This window comes from Triticum aestivum, chromosome 4B (assembly GCF_018294505.1).
Source record: "Triticum aestivum cultivar Chinese Spring chromosome 4B, IWGSC CS RefSeq v2.1, whole genome shotgun sequence".
Lineage (NCBI taxonomy): Eukaryota > Viridiplantae > Streptophyta > Magnoliopsida > Poales > Poaceae > Triticum > Triticum aestivum.
Genome location: NC_057804.1, coordinates 499,244,203 through 499,250,282, shown reverse-complemented (window position 1 = coordinate 499,250,282; position 6,080 = coordinate 499,244,203). Strand labels below are relative to the sequence as shown.

Here is a 6,080-nt window from a genome sequence, read left to right as displayed (position 1 = left end):
GCCTAGCCGTGTGCGGCGCCCCCCTCCACCGTTTACACCCCTAGTCATATTTTTGTAGTGCTTAGGCGAAGCCCTGCGGAGATCACTTCACCATCACCATCACCATCACCATGCCGTCGTGCTAACGAAACTCATCTACTACCTAGACGTTTTGCTGGATCAAGAAGGCGAGGGACGTCACTAAGCTGAACATGTGTAGAACACGGAGGTGGCGTGCGTTCGGTACTTGATCGGTTGAAGCACGAAGAAGTTCGACTACATCAACCATGTTGTGAAACGCTTCCGCTTACGGTCTACGAGGGTACGTAGACACACTCGCCCCCCCCCCCCTCATTGTTGTGCATCTCCATGGATAGATCATTGCGTGTGCGTATAATTTTTTTTGTTTTCCATGCAACGATTCTCAACAAAACGATCTAGACCGACTCTTCTTTCGCTGCAACTCGGAGGTGGTAACGATCCGATCCAAATCTCATCTTCATAGTGTTCCTAGGTGATCGTAGGGAGACATTTTTTTTGTTTTCTACTACGTTTCCAACACTATTAAGCCCACGTGTGTGTGGCGTTAGAATTAAGCACAGCGGAGCCGAGTGACAAGGCATCGATGTTTAGATGCGTGAAGCGTCATCTCTCATTTCCCCTTCTGCTTTATCCTTAATCTCCTCCTTCGCTAAGCAAAACAACCGATTCTACGTGTCAAAAAAGACGACCAGTTCTAGGATTTACCGTCGTTTGGTGCGTTGCCATTATGCTTACAACGTGACATTTGAATCTGGATGCTCTTCATCCAACACAACCCTATCTACAACAACAACAACAACATAGGGGTGACAACTTTCTAAATTGTGGATGGAGAAACCGGGGCAAACCTGATAATTTCGAGAAACATGTAGGCGGTACAAATAGCATCCACAAACACGATTGAGATAAATACTTTGTGAAATAAAAAATATCAATTGGTAATGTATTGAGTTGGATGATGATGAACTCTGTTGTTCGGCACGAGTTGGTTAGGCTTACTGTCAGTTGATCAGGCTGGGACTATCTCATCTTGTTCCATTCTCGGTGGATTACAATTCAGTTTCGGGTGCATTGACAACAGAGTTCGGTGTGCATCATGTGTCATGGTCTTGGTGAGCTAGGTGTTCTCATAATACTTGGGGAGAGGTCTGATTGTTCTATCTGAAGTCGGGTTAGCGAGCAGACCCATTCGTGGTTCTCCTCATTCTACTTCGACATTCCTTTTGTGAGGGGTTCTCCTCGTTCTCCTCAAGGCACACGGCTTTTCTTGGTTAGATGAAGATCGACACTAAAGACATGTGTCCAACTCTCAACTTTAGGATGCATGTTGTTGCTCCAAGGTTTAGGCTTTCCTTTAGTGGTATTGGTGTTGAAATGACATATTTGAATTACTTTTATCATCTTCTATTCATTTAAGACTGTGTTAGAACTATTTGTACACTAGTTTGGGCATATTTTAACATGTGTCGGATAAATATAATTCTATAAGACTTTAGTAACTAATTTGCACTGCACTTTTTTACTTTTTTTAGCTGACTTTTTTTTTCTATTGCTAAAATTCTAGACGTGTCATTGAATATTTAGCCTTTCCCCCATACGTCTTTCTCTCCCAAATGGAAGCCGGGTTCCTAACGGAACAACAGTTCAAAGGATACCTACCTAAGAAAAAAAGAAAGTAGTGCCTACATCAAGCTTATAGTACCCACAACAAATAGTAAAAAAAAATCTTAAACTTCATGGCATGGATTATGAACAACTGTTTTAGGTGCTTGCAAAGCTTGGTGGCCAAATAACATCAAATGATCTTCATGTAAACAAAATACAAATTCTGCTTGAAAGTGCATATATGCTTGAGCACTTTTTCTTTTTCTTTTTAGAGAGCTCCTCGGATGTTATTTGGCCTCGAAAATTTACAAGCACCTGAAACATTTTGTCATATTCAAAGCCATCAAGCTTCAGATCATTTAGAGTTTCTTTTGTTATGTTTCCGGTCATGGGTGCATCAGGTGCAATGTCTGTGGGCGTAGAAAAACCACCCACCTAAGAAAAAGGACAATTGTGTGTATTCTGGAATCCATCTTTCACTCACTGACGTTCTTCTATACGGTTACCTTATTTAAAACAAAATTTCCCTCCATCTTGTTGTAATCAATTCACTCTAGCCTTCACCGTCACCGGGAGCCCGTCCGCCATCCGCAACGTCAGCGAGGTCACCTGCCGCGGCCGGTATGCGCCGTCCACTGCGAGCTCGAACTCTTCCAGCACGCATGCCACGATGGACTTCATCAGGATGTAGGCCATCTCCTTCCCGAGGCAAATCCTCGGTCCCGCGTGGAACGCTATGTAGCGGAACGGGCTGTCCGGCTGGAACGTCCCCTCCGCCGGGTCCAGCCACCGCTCCGGTCGGTACGCCCGCGCGTCCTCTCCCCACACGGACTCCATCCTCCCCATTGCGTACGAGTTGTACGCCACGAACCAACCTGCCCCCACCGCCGTGCCGTCCGGCAGGACGTCGGCGGCCTCCGCCCGCAGAAAGTTCACCGGCACCGGCGGGTAGAGCCGCATCGACTTCGTGATGGCCGCGTGCACGTAGTGCATCTCCCTCAGCTCGTCGAGATCGAACCCGGCTCTGCCGTGATCGCCGATCGCTCGGCGGCGCGCACGGCGGCGACCTCGTCGCGGATGCGGCGCTCCACGTCCGGGCGCGAGGACAGCAGCCAGAAGAACCAGGTGAGCGCCGAGGATGTCGTTTCCCGCCCCGCGAGGAGGAAGCTGATCACTACGTCGCGGAGGGCCGTCTCGGTGTAGCTCTCGCCCTGGTTCGCCATGAACCTCGACAGCAGGTCGTGCTTCTCGCAGCCCATGCTCATCTCCTCCCGCCGCGACCGTATGATGCGATCGGCGAAGCCATGCACCATGGCAATGGACTCGCGCAGCCGCCGCTCGGAGCCCAGATTAAGCGCCTTCTTGATCATCCAGAATCCTGGGACGGCGTACTGGAACCTGCCAGCGCTGAGATTGGCCGCGTCCCGGAACGCGTCGGCGAAACTGCTGCTCGCGGTCGCGGTGCTCTCGACTTCTGGGCCAGCGCTGTCGTCTCCGTCCGGGAGCTGGCGGGGGTCGTGGTCAAAGGCGACACGGCAGATATTATCGAACGCGTACCGCTCGAGCGTGTCCTGGAGGTTGAGCTGGCTGCCGGACCCGGCGGCACGGCGCAGGAGCGGGAGGAACCTGCCGTGGAGCTCGCTGTGCACGCTTCGTGCCACGAAGAGGCGCAACGAGCGCGTGTTGAACTCGTAGCTGGCCGCCTTCCGCTGCGCGCGCCAGGCCTCGCCGTCGGCGTTGAAGATGCCCCGGCCGAGGAAGTCGTGGAGCAGCGCCGCGAAGCGCGGGCCCTTGGGGTAGTTATCGAAGCTGGCACGCATGATGTGCTCCAGGTTGGTCGGGTTCGCGGTGATGACGCCTCGGACGCCGCCGGGCCGGCGGAACACCAGCGTGCAGGTTGGCAGGAGAGCGAGCACCTCGGTGAGCCAGTCCAGCACGCGGTGCCGGTTCGCCAGGAACTGCGGCAGGTGGCCGAGCAGCGGGTACGGCCGCGTCCTCGGCGTGCGCTGCGCCGGCGCCTTCTTGTCGAGTCTCCACGCACGGAGGACGAAGACTGCGCCGAGGGAGAAGAGCGGTATCAGGAGGAAGGCTGCCAATGCGATTGCCATGGCCGCTAGCTGGATTCTACCTACCCCACGAATTTGTGGAGTGTAGGTGAAGGGGAAGAAGATAAGGCAGAGGAGGAAAGGAGCGTGGTGGTGAGCGAGCCGGTCCGCCACTGGTGAGTTCTTGTGCTGACCGCACACGTGCCGCCGGTCTGCCGCAGCTGCGAAGCGGGAACTTCGTACGCAACGAATCGCTGAACTCCGTCACATTCAGCCGGTATGCTGCGGAGAGATATTTGTCTCAACATTTGATATTTATGCATGCAGCCGGCATTTCTTTGATTGATATGTATAGTAGCTAAGGCGTGCAAGGCATGCACATGCATGCACGTTACTTCAACTAGAGCTGCAACCTCCACATGGTAGTTCTTAGAGCAACTCTGACGGGCCGACCCAAACGGATGGCGATTTTATCCGTTTGGGTCGGCCAGACGGACACGGATGCCCGCTTTCGCATTTGGGTTGGCGCGTGCGCCCAACACTGGTCTGAGACCCATTTTAACGGCTTAAAAAAATGAACGCATGCATATTAAAAAAAGAAAAACATCACTAATTAAACATTAAAGCCGGCCACAAAGACCGGCGAGGGTCCACATTTGCATTAAAAAAAAACAGCCTAATAAACTACGAGGCGGCGCGCTGCCCTAGGCGTCGTCGTCGTCGTCCTCGGGGTCCGTGAGGTCGATGAGCGTCGGCACCGGCCCGGCCCAGGCGAACGTCGTGTTCCAGAGCGCCGTCATGTCGGCCTGTGCCGGCGCAGGCAGTGCCGGGGCGGGGGGGGGGGGGGGGTGTGCGGCCGCCTGTGCAGCCGCGGCCTGGCGCGCCAGCTCCTCGGCCTCGCGCTGCTCCTCCTCGAGGTCGCGCTCGAGCATCTCCTCGTACTCGCCGTCAAGGCGCTCCTCTGCCAGCCGGCGCTGGCGCCACATCTCGAGGTACACCTGCTCCTGCGCCGGCGTCGCCCCCAGCTAAACGGGTGGCGCGGACACCCACTCGCGCACCACTCCATTCCAGGAGAAGCGCGCGATGGACTCGGGCTCCGGCTGCGGCTCCGGCTTGATGGGGGACGGCGGGGCCACCAGCGGCACCACGATGCCGCCCGCCGCGGAAAGGGCAAGGGCCTGCGCCATTGCCGCCTCGTACCAGGCCTCCTCTTCCACCTCCGCTCTGCGCCGCCCGTCCTCCTCGCTCTCCTGGTAGACGGCCGCAAGGGCCGCAAGGGCCGCCTGGTAGGCGTCCTCCGCCGCATGGTCCTCCTCGCGGACGACGAGCGGCGTTGGCGGCAACGTCCGATCGACCTCGGGCACGCCCCGTCGCCTCGCCTCCTCGTACTCGAAGGCGAACCACCTCGCCCAATTGGGCGAGTCGGTTGTGTAGGCCGGGTCGGCGCGCTGCTCCGGCGTCAGCAGCGCCCGCCGGCGCCGCACCTTCTCCGCGTGAGCACGAGCCGACCGCGGCGCCGCCGGCACTGGGATCCTATCTGGATCCAGATGCCAGTCGTGCGGCAGCGTCACGTCTGAATACTGCAGAGGCTGGCGGTTCTGCCAGTGCCACTCCGCCTGGTGCACTGGCACGTTGACGCGCTGCCTCTGCCGGCGAGGCGCCGGCGCCGGCGGACGTGGGAAGAACTCGGAGGGGAAAGGGGTGGCGGGTGACTTGCCCTTGGCCTTGCTGCCGCTGGCGCCGGAGAAGAGGCCCATCTCGTTGTGGTTGTGGTGGCTAGGGTTTGCCGGCGACGAGGGAGCAAAGGTGGGCAGATGTGGACGACGAGTGTGGATGAGGACGGCCCCGCCGCACGATCGGCTTAAAAAGGACGAGCGTCGTCGCTGACGCGTGGGCCCGCCGTCATAAATTAAGCTGACCGCGTGGGCAGCGGGCAGTTGGACGGCTGCCATGTGGGGGCGCGACGGATAGCGAGAAGGCACGCGAAGCGCCCTTTCGGCGTCCGTGCCGACGCATTTGGGGCGCAAATTTGGGCCGCAAATGCGTCGGCGCGGACGCGACGCGGACGTGATTTGGGTTTGGGTCGGCGCGTTGGGCCGCCACTTTTGTCCGCGCCGACCCAAACGGACGCAGCCGGGCGAAATGGGTCGGCCCTTTGGAGTTGCTCTTAGGCCACTGATAGGCGCCGGCGGGTCGCACCGCAACCGCCCAATGAAGCCGCTACCTCTCGCGCATACGGTCTTCTTCTTCCTCGCAGTAAATGCCCCCTAGCCCCTGCTTGCTCCTCGCCCCACGTTGTCTCCGTCTTGCAGGTCCCGTCGCGGCGCTTGTCGGCTCGCCGTCGCCACACGCCGGCGCAGCTCGCCGGTAGCAAATAACTCGCCGCCGTCGAGGAATCCTAACAGCCGG

At 57.2% G+C, this 6,080-nt stretch overlaps 1 pseudogene; it reads right to left on the bottom strand.

The window, feature by feature from the left end:
- Positions 1-2,015: 2,015 nt before the first annotated feature.
- On the bottom strand, positions 2,016-4,076 carry LOC123092928 (cytochrome P450 94B3-like; annotated as a pseudogene).
- Positions 4,077-6,080: the final 2,004 nt, after the last annotated feature.